Below are 14,829 nucleotides of genomic sequence, written 5' to 3'. Positions count from 1 at the left end.
TTAGATGCTTGTTCCCATCAGAATTCTGAAACTTCAGTTATAAAAGCATTTTTGTTTTACTTTGACAAGACAGTGAGTGCACTGGTGCGAAGAAATTTCAGTAATGATTGTATTTTAAAAGAGGAACACTGTGGGGATTGAAACCACAAAGTGTCCCTAAGGCTGAACAAAATGGAAATTTAATTTCATGGTCATATCACCCAACCCCAGCTGTACTAAACCACATAGCTTCAAGAGAAGGAAAGTCCTGATATTTTTGTCCATCTTTTTCAGGGCTAAATCTTGATTTCCCACTGATGAAATCAATTAGACAGGCTGATAAATGCTCAGAGTGAAGTGTGGCGTGCATCACAGACTCTCTTTGCAAGCCTCTGAATCACAGCTTGAATTCAGGTCTAATGATGACAGCGATGACAGGATTCGTCTTAAATTATTGCTGAGGCTGTTGATTTGCTCTGCTAAAAGCATTAACAGACTTTGCAGTAGTGCAGGAGCTTTATCTAGAAGAGGTAAACGACAGGAGTGTCGCAGTAAGATCAGTGTTCCACATCACCATATATTTTCCCAGATGCCGTCACCGTGGGAACATCACAGGAAACATTTCACATGAAGTAGCCTCTGTTTAGTCCTTGTGAGTTCATCAAGTTTCTGCAATTTCCACTTTTCAGAAATACTTCATATTCTTAGTGCTGAAAATGGACACAGTGTATGCTTTGAATACACAAGTGCACAATGTTACATGACTCTTTTCTTCTGCTGAAAGGAGCCTCTATGCATTAGTCTGTTCTTTACATGCACATGTCCCTCACTGTTCTTCTCATTCAATGCGAAAGTACCAGCACAAAATGCCCTCTTTTGCTAGTGTTACCCTGAAGAAAGTCTGGTGAAAGCATTAAAGGCAATGGTGTAAAACCACGCAGAGTTCCTGATATACTTGTCATCCTTATCATTCTACCCCACTTATTTCATATAATAACAAATTACTGCCCATGTCATTCAAAGGTTCTTTCTTTGACTTCAGAAGATGTCCCTGATGAATAATAAAGTAAAAACAGACAGGGGAGTACATTTATGTCTTTGTCACATTCATGTGTGCTAGGCCACTGTCCGTGACACACTACCTCACTGTTACTATTCATCACTATTCAGAGTTGCCCTGGCAGCATAGAAGAAGAACTAAGTGGCAAAGATCAGACATAAAATGAATGCAAAACAAAACTGCCTCAGAGTTTGTGTCACTTAATAGCTTTCCAACCTCTGTACCCCAGGGTCCAGTCTGTTCACAGTGCACTGAATGGCTTTAATAAAAGATCATGAATGCACCTCTGAAATGAAGTGTCAACAGCGAGGGCTCTTTCAATCCGGCAGCACACAGCTTTTTAAAGTGAATAGGTAGCGCAAAAAAAAGGTGATTTTTTTTTTTCTTTTACACAGAGAATTATTTATTCAAATATTAACAAGAAGTGCTACTCTCTGGTGCTAATTTGTACAGTGATGCTAATCATAATTCTGCTAAACATTATTTTGTAATATTAAATTCAGAATTATTTCCTTGAGCTCAGGGCCCACCTGCAGTACTGATGCTCGCTTGTCAACTCTGAGAATTGATTAGCAATCAATTTAACATTATTGTACTCTGACATTATATTGACAGAGTACATTGAAAATGTCAATATATATATACACAATGAGACGTGTCATTTTTTTTAAAGCCTTTATACCATTTAAAAGTGTAGCTAATTTAAAAAAAAGTTTAAGTGATACACAGATCAATTTTAAGGACGACAAAAGGCAGAAAAGGAGATTATTTGTATTTCATCAAAAGGGAAAATCGATAAGGATCTTGTTTTATTTTCTGCCCTCATTCTGCTATTCTATTAGAAATTTGACCTTTATGCTTTTAATATCATACAGAATCATTGACACACTGTACATCCCAATGTGGCCATCAAGCTCTTTTAAAAAAAATCTAAACTAGTGTGTAGGAGGATGGAGATTACAGCTGTAATCACAAATAACTAGCTTTGATAGCAGAAACGTAAGGAACCCAGGAAATATTATAAACCAGCAATTTGATGATGTCAGCACTTAGTGTGACAACCACTACCACTTGACTTTTTACAAGGCTGCATCTACAGTTCAGTTTATGCTAAATAAAACATTTTTACCTGGCAGTTTCTTCCCCAAATCTCTGTGAAAAAAAGTCTCACAATGTTTAAACTTTTTCTTTTCTCCAAACTGGAAAGGTTTCACGTGCACTCTAAGCTGCATGTTCATTTTGTATTTCAGCGGCAAAGATATCTTCTTTTTCCTGTAAAGCCATTATAACAACATTATATGTGCTCTAGAAGACATACCATGCCACGTTAATATTGTATGAGTGAAAGAATAGTACACCAGCGTCTTACTTTCATGAAGCTATCAGGAAACCCATTCCGTCTTTTTTTATTTCTTTTTTTAACTGAGGATCGCAATTGCTGTGGTTGAGGGTACAGTAAATATACATGTCTATTTTTAGAAAGGCAATTTCAAGTTTACTGTTTGCATATACATCCTCTGGGGCAAGTGGCTAAATGGAAAGACTTGTGTGTATGTGCTCGCTGCACATGTATGTCTGTTGCTTTATTCAAGGATTATTTGTTTCCACTCTCTATATGGAAACCAAATGTGTTGCTTCCCTCTTGTCTACCGTGAGAATGAGTCACTCTGATGTAAAATCAAGAACTTCACCTCTGAAGTATTGGCAGACAATATGACAATACGTAAATCTAATAACTCAGCGCAGTCATTTCATGCTCTGTTGGAAAATCCCTATGTTCAGATTCAAATACAACTTCAGGTGGCGATTTCCTGTCGTCTATCTTCTTTTGCATCTCTTCGAGTCAATACTCTTCAGACACCAACACAGGTTGAGTTGGCGAGCTTAACAAAACAGACCCAACAAGCAGAGCACATAAGACACATCAAACTACACACTCTCTCCACCTCAGAGTGGATCTTTCAAAGGGCCGGGATTCTTTTTGCCAGTCTGATTCTCACCCTCTGCAGTCTGTTGCGTGTGACTGCAGCATGTTACAAAGATTTAGTTGTGCTTTTGTACACCCTCCTCCGCTCCAGCTGTCATGCTTTTAAGTGCAGTAAGCCACTTCTTGATTGACTGCTCCAGATCAGCAAAGTACATCAGAGGAAATGTTGTCACCTAGTAAAATTCATCCATCTTGCCAAAATCAAAAAAGTTCAAATTGAACATAAATTACTCTCAAGTCATGGTGATTCATGTGTGCTGTTTAAGATAAGCAACACGTCTGTCACATCTAAACACTAACATTTAGATTTATTTCGGCTGTTTGGCCACTGACCAGTGGTACTTAATACACTATATTACAAGACAATATAACCCTGTCAGTGGTGTCACCTTATTTTATAATCATGAAAGAGAGATAAGAAATCAAACTGAGTGATAACATGCTCTGTTTTTACACTCACAGCTGTATGCATTTTGCATTGGAGCCATTTGAATTCATTTTCAAGCCTATACCATTACAAAGATAACAATACCAAGGTCAAAACATTTTTTAAGAACAGTGTTTCAAAATTGTGAATGGTTTTCTATAACACCTGATGCCCTTCCAGGATCTACAACACAGGTCATGACACTTGCTAAAGGTGAAAGAAGGGCAGAAACCGCCTCCTTATATAGAACATCCTGGCTTTGCTGCAGAGTTGCCATCACGAAACTTAAACATCTCTTATTTTCAAATCTTTTTTCTTAAACCATCAATTAGCCACTCATCAGAGAACTTTCTGGAGCCACCAACATCTTCCAGGTAACATCTAATAGTTGTGAGCTACCAACAACAACACCTGATGTAACATCCCCAAGTAATGTTCATTTAGAAAATCTCACTGTTTTCCACTTTTGTTTTACTGTCAAATTAATATGATAACCTTTGGTCTTTAAACCACTTAAGCACAATAACCATTCGCCTGAAGGAACAGGTGTAACAAAATGGTTTTCCCTTTTTTACATAGGAAAAAGAAAGGGTCACAAAATATTTGACTTAGGACCACCCTTTTCTGAATATAAACTCCCCCTAACAACTTGTTACAAAGTAGAAGGTTTTCTGCAATACACTCTTGAATGAGTAATAAAATAAATTACATTAAAATGAACTGAAACATCCTTTATGCACACATGTAAATATTGCATTATTAAAATACATATATCCCTGACTTAATTTTTACAATTAAACTTTCTATGAATCAATAAATTGTTTACATAGGACAAAATTACTTGGTATTGACTCAAATTGAGAATAGTAGTGTCAAACTGTGGACCACAGTGAGCTATTTTTGTCCTCACACTCATATGCCCTCCTTTGCAACACAGCAGCTGAGCAGAATCAGTCAGATCTGTGCCAATGCTCAACCTTTCAATACTCTGGGTCAGCATCATGGACATGTGCCAGAAATCCCTGCTTTTTAAGACCATATTGGATCTGCCTCTCCTGTACACCTTCACCTTCACTCCTCCTGCAGCTGCCACCGCACCCCCTCCTCCAAGGCAGCAACCTGACCCCTCCTCACATTTATTATGTCTTTGATAAAGCAACACAAAAGATGAAAAGATTTAGGTATAGGAGCTGTGCCTTTTTTAGAAGAGGGATGTACTGTACAGTGCTCCACTTTATTCATATTAAAGTCTCTACTTCTTAGAAAAGGAGTATTAAATATTCATTATCTTTATGTAGTGTTTGTTGCAGAAGAAAACACATGTCGAGTTACCTTTGTTTATTCAGAACATTTAAAACAACAGCAGTTGAACCAAACTGCTCTCCATTCAGGCTAAAAAAAATAAAAATAAATCAGAGCTATAAAGACAATTTAAATAGTATTAGAAACACAATATAAAAACCACGACATGCTCAATAAAAATAAAACCAGTAAGAAATCAAAACAATTCAATAAGATTGTTAAAACAAGTATGAAAGATGGTTCACCTACTTTTACATTTAAGATGTGAGTGAGGGACTGAGAGAAACAGATGGGTATGGGTTGATGAGCTTATGTAAGGGAAAGCATGCCAGTAACTTATTGTGGAACTAAACCATGAAGGACTTTAAAAACAAATAATGAAAATTTAAAGCAATTCTGTAGCACACTGATAACCAGCGCAGCTCAGGCAGAACTGGAGGGATGTGATCCATTTTCCTTGTGCCAGTTAGAAGTCTAGAAGCTGTCCTCTGAAGTATGGTCTTGAAAGGTTGGACTGTGTCAGCCCCACATAAACCCTAAAAACAAAACCTTTTTTTTTTATTAACATATAAAAACATGCAACAGATTTTCATACAATCGTATTTCCTTCTTTCAACATTAAGTAATTATGGGGGTTATATGGGTTGGGTCAACACAATCTTCCCTGAAACCAAACTGAATCTCGTTGTGTTGACAAGTATTTCAAACTGAAGACCAATATGAGTAAAAACTGCAAAAAAATATCATTAATATTAATTCAACAAGTAAAGTAAAATTGGTTCAAGCAATGCAATTAAATTGAGAACTTGCCCTGGTAAAAAAAAAAGTTTAATCAACTCCTGTAGATTATGTTGACCCAACCCAAACATATCAATTTATAAAACAGAATTGCTTTATTGCTGAAAGACAGCAATTTAATTGTCTGGAAATTTGTCCAGTGTTTTTATGACGTTCATTCAATAAGTTATTATTTTAGACGCATGATTTTCGGTGCAACCAAAATCATTTAACAAACCTAAACTTAATGCATTTTTGTTTTGCAAGCATATTTCTTTTTAGTCATTAAACCCTGCACCTTTGTAGGATTCTGAGTGTAGAGTGAGCGACAGCAGTCTGACCGAGAGGAGATAAAAGCATAGGTAACCACATCCAGGTCCTTGTGAGATAAAAATTTCACAACACTGCAGACTTGTTTATTAAACTCTGGAACAAACTCCCAGAAAGCCTCAGATCAGCTGAAACACTCAGTGTATTTAAGTCCAGGTTGAAGAAAAACCTATTTTCAGCTGCATTTGAATAAAGCTCCAAATCTGAAGCTTGAGTTTCAAAACTTAATCATATTTTAACTACTGATTTTATCTATTGTTCTTATATCTTTCTTTTTTGTTTAAAATTTAAATCTTGCTTTTTATTTCTACTCTTTTAATGTCTCTCTAAAGCACTTTGAATCACCTTGTTGTTGAATTGTGCTACACAAATAAAAAGAATCCATGAGAGCCTGAAGATTTTTTACTACATCATGCATTTTCACCTACAAAATACAGTGCACCACATCCAATATAAACCCAACCAGTGCATCCAGAATCGATAATGTTACAGGATAACAAGTTAGCAGTCGAAGTAGAGATTTGACCTCTGCAGCTAAACTAATGTTGGTGTGTGGTTGAATTGTCACAGGAATAATAAAAGTTGTTGTATTACAAGGGCAGATGATGCAAAACAACTTATGAGGCCTGTAAATCCCTTCACAGCGATTCCGTTTTGCAGAAGTCTTTTTTCCACAGTTGCCGCAGCCTCTCTTGTTTTATTTTTTTCATCATGTAGGCTCCTGCTGGTTGAGGACAGATAAAAACTGACAAACTCTAAATTTGAATGTTGGATGGGTTATGGATGAATAAAACACATGGAACACCCAAGAGATTGGGGTTCACATCCTGTGATGGACAAATTTAGATTTTTATGATCAGGTGGTGCTCAGTAAGGTTTATGTATAAAACCACTTGTTTAGATTCAGTAAAATATCATTGTTTGGGTTCAACTGCACGCTTTAACAACAGTAGTCACAGATGAGAAGAAACACTTCCTTCTCCTCTGTTTTCTTGATTACAGCCGTGACAAGTCTCATGATATTTGTATCTCCATTGGGATATTCTGTGAGATCTTAGCAAAATACATTTCACTGAGATCTCACAGCATCTGCAGATGTGGAGGAATTCTATTGGACTTTGATGCCTACAGAAAACTGACATCAAAGATGTATCCTTTACAGGGCCGTAACCAGGATTTTTCAAATACCGAGGTCAAATATTGCGATAAATCTTATTTGACAAAAAAAAACATCCCAATATGGTGACTTTTTAAAATACAGTTTGGAAACGTGAATAAACAGAGGTAAATCACAAGCCCATCAAGGAGGTGAATATGTAGGTGAACAAGTTTATTAAAACAATTTGTGATCACAAAAGTAGAGTATTTGAGTGAGTGAGTGAGTGAGTGAGTGAGTGAGTGAGTGAGTGAGTGATAATAAATGAGAGTGACTGAGTGAGTGAGTGAGTGAGTGAGTGAGTGAGAATGAATGTGAGTGAGGGAGTCAGTGAGTCCATCTACCCTGTAGAATGTTCCTTTTTTCCTCATCTGTGTAGGATTTTTTGTATTTATAGCTTGCCGGATCATGGATGGAAAAACTTGTACTTGGACGTTCTTCATCTTCACCTGTCATTTCCCTATCTTTATCTCCTGATTCTGTTATTTCTTCCTCTCCTGACTCAGTTCTTCCCCTTTCTTCCTCTACTGACTCTCTCTCTTCAACTCCCTGATTCTCATCCTCTTCCTCCAGACCACAAGATGTTGGCTGTATTTTAGATGTATTGTCTCAATTCAGTCCATTCACTCAACACAGAGAAGACATAGGTATAATGCTGGGCCTGACAACTAGCTAAATGCTGGTAAAACTTGGCTTCATCATGCACCATGAGCAGCACAACTAACCTCAAGATTGTATCATATGAGAGAGTACACGGGGTATTTCATTCTGTTATTTTGCCCCGTGTGCATCATCAATTGTTTTAAGTAAAAGAAAAATATAAGTTTCTGACCCAGTTTCTATTAGTCTGCTTTATTTACATGTAGGAAGCCATATAGCACTGAACAAAACTGTAGCTAGTGAGGCTGAATGACCACTAGCTACAGTTGGCACAAAACTGTCAAGCCCTGATTAAAAAAAAAGTTAGTTTAACAGCCCAAGCCGTGTCACGATTCCCAATGATTTCATTACACAACTTTTTTTGTTTGGAAAATCGAATTGAGAGAGAGATTTGTGTGCAGTGTGTTTGTGCCGACTGGAAAACGAAATCCTAACCAAGGGGCTTTGTGACTGTTGCTTGAAATGCTGAGGACAATGATCTAGCAACCTCCTATTCCTAGCCGCGCTTTGAACAAATATGAACATTATGAACTGTCACTCATTCTCACTGGCGATTGGCGAAATGAACTCACCTCCTTCTCTCTTTCTTTTCCCCTGGCCAGTTGGCTTTCCAAAGCTGAGTTTAGTTTGTTTGGTAGATTTCTTCATCTTGCTTCCATTTCCTAGCTGACTTTCGCGTCGAAGCTGCGTAATATGATAAACATGTTTCCAATGTCGGGTGGCGTATTTCCGCTCAGTTTTAAAATATAATGTGATAATAAAGGGATTACGTGGACTTTATTTTCAGAAAAACAAATGAGAATGCATGCTGATCTTTCCACCAATCAAAGTTAGAACGATTTTCATCATATATTAATTTGACATTTCTCTGAATAAAAAAAAAAAAGAAAAAAAAAAAACACTGGGGAAAATACCGAGGTCATGACCTGTGTGTCTTCAATGCTGGTTATGGCACTGATCCTTTACATCTAAGTGCAACCATACAGGCTTCTATCAAAGCATCCATATGTGATGAGGTGAGAAAATGTTGCAGTTGCAGATTTTTATTCATTGTACAAAATGCTTCTGGTTGACACTTTACTGTCTGTTGACTGAATCTGTCACTCGCTGAATTATTTTTCCCCCTCTTAGTATCCAACACCACGCACAAATACTTTAGTCAAGTAGGTAAATGTAGTACAAAGGGAAAGAATTTAAATGAAAAGATTAAAAAGGATAAATAAAAGAAACAAACTACTTACTTTGGGAAAATAACGGAGCCAGACGATAGATTTGACACAGTGATATAACTGGTTCAATGTATAAACACAGTTTCTAAGAGGCAGAGTTGGTCTTGAAGTTCTATCTTGAATATAAATTTTGGACTTTCTGTGAGACTTACTTTACACAGAAACTATTACACACACAATACACTGTATAGATAGACATATCTAGACATATCCATTGTGTGTGTATACAATAGTACAAGGTGACGACTGCAAAAGACAAAAAAAAAAAGAATCAAAGAATCAAAAGAAATCAACAGAAATGTTGAGCATTCACAAAAGACACGTCTCATTGAAATAAATGAAAATTAACTGTTTGAATGGCATGTTAACATGCAGCTCACAGCTGTAGGTCAGCTAATATGTTTTCATTTTTCAGGCCATTTGCCTAGGTTGTTAGGTCATTTTTGCTCATTTTAAGGTTAATCCAGACCAGAATTGGTTCAGATGCTTGCTTGCATAGTTGGAAATTGTAAACTTGGAGTCTTGGAGTCACATACCACAGTCCTGGTGCCCATGATAAAGAGACATGATGAGCTATAATAAATTGAGAATAAATGTCTTTGTCTATGAACAATAATAATAATTAATGTTGGCATTTGGATTATTTTCTATTTCATAAATTGTTTGAATGCTCAGGTGAATAATTACCCCAAAAAACACAAATGAAAATATATATATTTATTATAATTATAATATATATAATGATATATATTTATATAATTATAATTTTGATGTTGATTATTTGGCAGTAGTTGAGGTTTTCAAACATTCAGGTCAAGCCTTGTTTCTTTATCCATCAGAAGAAATTCAATTGTCGATTTTGTCCTCCAATAAAGGTAATAATGACATGAATTCATAGTCTCTACTGTAGATGGGTACTTAAACATAGTCACTGCTAACATTTCAACTGGGCATACTGGTTATCTGCTTACATAGATGGTTGGTGTCAACACGACAAACCTGCCTTTATCTGATGCTCTGCAATATTCATGAGGAATAATCATATTTCTTTCCGATAATGAGTACCTCTTTGAACTGAATCCCCCTGTGCAGTGACATTTAGTCCATACCTAATTTGTGGGGATAAATTTGGTGCACACGTGTGGATGTTTTTTCGAGGGAACATTTCAGAGCGACCTGCCTGCTAAAGCCCAATGTGGTGGAAAAAAAACAGGATCACTCTTGGTTGAAACATGGCAGCAGGGGCAGCTGCAGGACTGACCCTGCCAAGGACAGAAAGCTTCCCATGCTTGTTCAATGCCATGAAATGGGTCATTGAACCGCTAAATGGAGTCATTATGATGAGCAATTAAAAAAATACAGCTGAAGACTCCCAAACTCCTCTTTTCTCTTGGTTCCGCTGCGTTTTTGTTGTCATGGGTCTTTGCTGAAAGGCAGCTGCCTTGGGCCACTTTACCACCCTTTTCACCGGAATGCAAATGGCAGCCTCACCAGCTAATTGAATCACATTTTCTATTGTCTGTTCATTTACCAAAAAATCTAGCCATTTTGCAGATTTCCATTACTGATTGTTGAAGACTAGAATTTGCCCGTGCTTTTCATCTGGCACACCATGTCATACACTGTGAATCACAAGGGATGAGAGCATCGAAATGTTTCATAGGAAAGGGGAGCAGTATGAATACTTAAGTGTGCTGTAATCCAGAGCTTGTGTTATGCAGACATTAATATGTATGTAGGTGGTAAAATGGTAGCCTTGCATCGCTGCATTCTGCTGAGACTCCTTAAACACAAAACATAACAGTAAGGATGACGCATGGAGAAACGATGAAGAAATCGTGTTTCATCTCTATTAGGCTCATTGTTGTGAATACAAAACATCTATCTCTCTTTGTGCAAAGCTTTCTTTTGTCGTTATTTCAACTTTCAATAAAAATGCATGAAAGACATTCCAAAGTAGCCTCCCCCTGGGCAGTGTGTGCATTCTCACTTGCTTTTATAGTTAGTCATTAAGATGATGGAAAGGCAGTGGGGGGGTTCATGTTTGATTAATTAGTAAAACTAACTTTGGCAAGACCAGAAACTGAAACAGAGGATTCCATTAGCTTGCACTTGTTAGATAAGGTTAATGAGGTGGTTCCCATTCCCGAATAAAAGGTGGGAGGGAGGGACATGGCTCTGAATTAATTCTGCAATGCCAAAAGAAAGTTATCCTTTGAAGATGAATTATTTTTTTTCTCTTTTATTATTTCATACAATGTTGAGATAGACCTCCATGGACTGCATATAACATGCTGACGTGAATTATTGCACAGCACAAAGGCATGTGAAACAATGGACATAGTGGTAGCAAACAAAACGCATTTCCTTGATGCTTGAAAGCAAACTTCCTCGTAACAAATTGAATATTCACATGTACCATATCTAATTTATTGTTCCACAGAGTTCAACAAGAGAAACTGAAGAACATCTGCACTGCTGGAGGCCACCAGGGATGCTTTCTCACACTGAGGATTTCAACCTAGATTACAACGGTAAGTGCAGGTGTTTGGTACAGCTGTGCATGCGGCTTGACTCAGCTGAGCCTCTGCATGAGCAAACGCACCCTAAGAGGATCACACCGCTAATCCACTGGTCAATACACATGACAAGAACAGTACAGCGCTGAAGGCACTCAAAGGACATGTCATTCTGACAGTGAACAGCATAGATATCCCTCTGTGGATTTATGCGGTGTTCAGGTTCAAGAATTTCTCTTGCTGTTATTATCTTACACAAGCATCAGAAACTGAAATCAATCTCATATTTGACAGAAAATTTTAAACACACAAATAAAAATACACTCACTAGAGTATGCAAATTGAGTCAAATTGAATTTGAAATCAAAATGTTCATTAATATCCCAATGACATTGTGCATTCCAGAAATGTAATGAGTCACTATGGTTGGGTATAAAGTTGAATAAGTATATAACTAGACAATGAATTTGATTAGAAATTAATTACACTAATCAGTTTCAATGTTTATCCCCAAAGCACATTTAAAAACAACCTCGACTGACCAAAGTGCTGGACAAGTTGTACCAAAAAAAAAAGAATATATAGATCTATATATAGATCTGTACACATATACATAATTTATATATCGTCTCAAAATCTGCAATGAATATGCAAAAAAAAATAAAACATCCAATAAAAGAAGAGTAAAATAAATAAAATGAAATTAGATCAAAAAATGATAAAGATCTTGCACATGAAAAGCTATTTTGCAAGACAAGAAATTCTGCTCAACCAGAAGACTTAAAGCCCAAAAGAAAAATCATTTTGCAGCTGTGTTACTTCTTCACTGTGGTCTTTACAGCCAATTCAGCAAGTTTCTTGTGAAAAATTATTTTTCCTGTTCACTTTTCTTGTTTTCGAACAGAAATGTGACCTGAAATGTGCCCTGTTGTTTTTCACAATAAGGTAAAACCTATTAGTAATCAATCACAGTACAATGGTGAGCTAGATGTTGAGTTCTTTATAAGAATAAATCACCTTGTTCTCTACCCATAAGCAGCTTTTGTCATGTCTTCTTTCAGGGGGAAAAATAGCACTTTTTCAAATAATGCTGCTAACGGAGCAACAGATGAGTGCTTTCACCGGCTGCTGTGGCACAGTGACAGGAGCCGCATGCACACACTGAACAATTAGTAGTAATTAAGTTGGCCCTGCAGAAGGGATGTGACCCTGTGAATCATCACTGACTCACTTTCTTGCAATATATTTTCCTAACCTGCACAACCTTTCAACTCACCTAACTCACCAGCTACCCCAGCTGTCATGTAACACAAAGTGGAATCGTGGTGCCTAATGGCTTCATCATGGGATCTGCAATGTGGTTCAACAGCAATCAAAGAGTTTTTCTAAATTTGATAGTTCCCTCAAGCCCTTTACTTGAAGTAACAAGCTGAAGGTGAATGTATAGTCAGTAAACTTTTATTTATTTAGCACCTTTCAAGATAAAAATCACAAAGTGCTTCACAAGGAAATACAGGAAATGTGAAAAATACTAAAAAACATAACAAAAGCTAATCAAAAGCAAGTTTAAAAAGATGGATTTTCAGCTGCTTTTTAAAAGGAATCACAGAGTCCATGGATCTCAGGCTCAGAGGAAGGGAGTTCCAGAGAGTGGGAGCCACTGTTGCAAAGGCCCCGTCACCTTTAGTTTTCAACTGTGTGTGCTGCAAAGCCAGCAGGCCCTGGTCACATGGCCTCAAGGACCTGCTGGGGATGTATGGCTAAAAAAGTTCTCTGATGTAAGTTGGTGCTTGTCTATGTAGCGCTCTAAATGTTAAAACACAACGTTTTGAAATGTACTCTTTAGTCGACGGGGAGCCAGTGCAGTTGAGTTTGCAACAGAGTGACATGAAGAATACTTGGAAGATTTTGTTAGAAGCCTCGCTGCAGCACTCCGACAAGTGAATATATAATTACAATAATCTAGACATGATGAAATAAAAGCATGTATGATCATTTATGACCATTGTGACACAATGGGACTTAGCTTGGCAATATTTTTCAAATTATAAAAACAATAGCAAATCAGTGATTTAACATGAGCATCCAAAGTCAACGATGAGTCAAGAGTTGCCCCGAGGTTCCTAACTGAGGGTTTAAGAGCTGAGGCGAGCGGGTCGAGAGTCTCAATTATCTTTGGTAAAAACCTATCAGGGGCACAGACAAGGACTTCATTACATTGAAGAAAATTGTCAGCCATCCAACCTCTGACAGAATCTAAGGAAGATTTGTACCTTAAAAACATCATTGGGTTTAAAATAAATATATAACTGAAGATCATCTGCATAGCAGTGATGTAAATTACTTGCAAAGTAGGCTAGATAACAAGTAGCTTCGTCACCATAACTAAGCTCTATAGCAAGAGAAAGCTGTGCGAAAGCACAAAAAAGATAAAAGTTCAGTTATATTTTGTTTTTACATTTAGAGTTTTTACACTGAACTTAATGCCGACGAGCCAGCACTTTCATGGCATGATACTGCATCCCCACTACAGTATTAACAAGTTCTTGGTTCTGACTTTAAAGGACAGCAGAGTGGCTAAAAACAGCTTTAAAAAAAATGAGTAATCTGATTTATAATTGAACTAAACTGGATTAAAAACATTTATCCTGTTTTCAACTAACATATATCCTACTTGAGACTCAAGTCGCCATATGCTTGGTTGTATTTTAAAAGGCCTGTGATTCAGGTTTTTTGGCTTGTATCTTCCCTCTCATGCATGAATTATGATAAACTCAGTCAGGATTTTTTCACTAAGTGTTTTTATACATCCTTAGGGATGTAAAACAAGGTTTGAAAAAAAATAAATTTCTATCTTTATTCTATAAAGAAATATTTATCTGTCCACTCAAGTGTACTTCATGCATTTTGTACTGTAAAAAAATATCAATGTAATAACATGGTAGTTATATAGGTATAGTTGTAATTTAGTTATACAGTTGTAATATGGTATTCTGTTGGAATGGTGGTTACTCCACTACTCTGTAGGCCTCTCTATTTGAGCTCTATTGATAAACGTAAAAGTTAACATAAACATAAAACTTTTTTTTCACTAGGCGTTTTTATTTATCTTTAGGGATGTAAAACAAGGTTATGAAATAAAGACATATTCTCTCTGAACTGAGGAGGATAGTGTGACACAAGTAACAGTCTCTGAACTGTACAAACTCATAGAATCTTGACTGTAACTGGTGTTTATCATACTGTATTCTTGTCAAGTCTCTGAACTGTTAAGTCTCTGAACTGAGCATATTCTCTCATAGTATCTATTTCCTGTCAAATCATGCTTGTTGCTCATTTCTGAGACTATTTTCTATGGTAGTTGCCAAAGCATCCGGGGCACAAAGCTACAAGACACTGCATG

The 14,829-nt window shown here is 36.8% G+C and overlaps 1 protein-coding gene across 1 annotated transcript in view; it reads left to right on the top strand.

The window, feature by feature from the left end:
- The window catches only part of elfn1a (extracellular leucine-rich repeat and fibronectin type III domain containing 1a), a 90,612-nt gene that overhangs the window by 41,799 nt on the left and 33,984 nt on the right, over nt 1–14,829 (top strand). The window contains exon 2 of the mRNA XM_075454609.1: nt 11,351–11,441. The gene's annotated coding sequence lies outside the window, so the exon portion shown is untranslated. The remainder of the gene's footprint in view (nt 1–11,350; nt 11,442–14,829) is intronic.

Source organism: Odontesthes bonariensis, chromosome 21 (assembly GCF_027942865.1).
Source record: "Odontesthes bonariensis isolate fOdoBon6 chromosome 21, fOdoBon6.hap1, whole genome shotgun sequence".
Classification (NCBI taxonomy): Eukaryota; Metazoa; Chordata; class Actinopteri; order Atheriniformes; family Atherinopsidae; genus Odontesthes; species Odontesthes bonariensis.
This window is presented reverse-complemented; position numbering and strand designations above follow the sequence as displayed.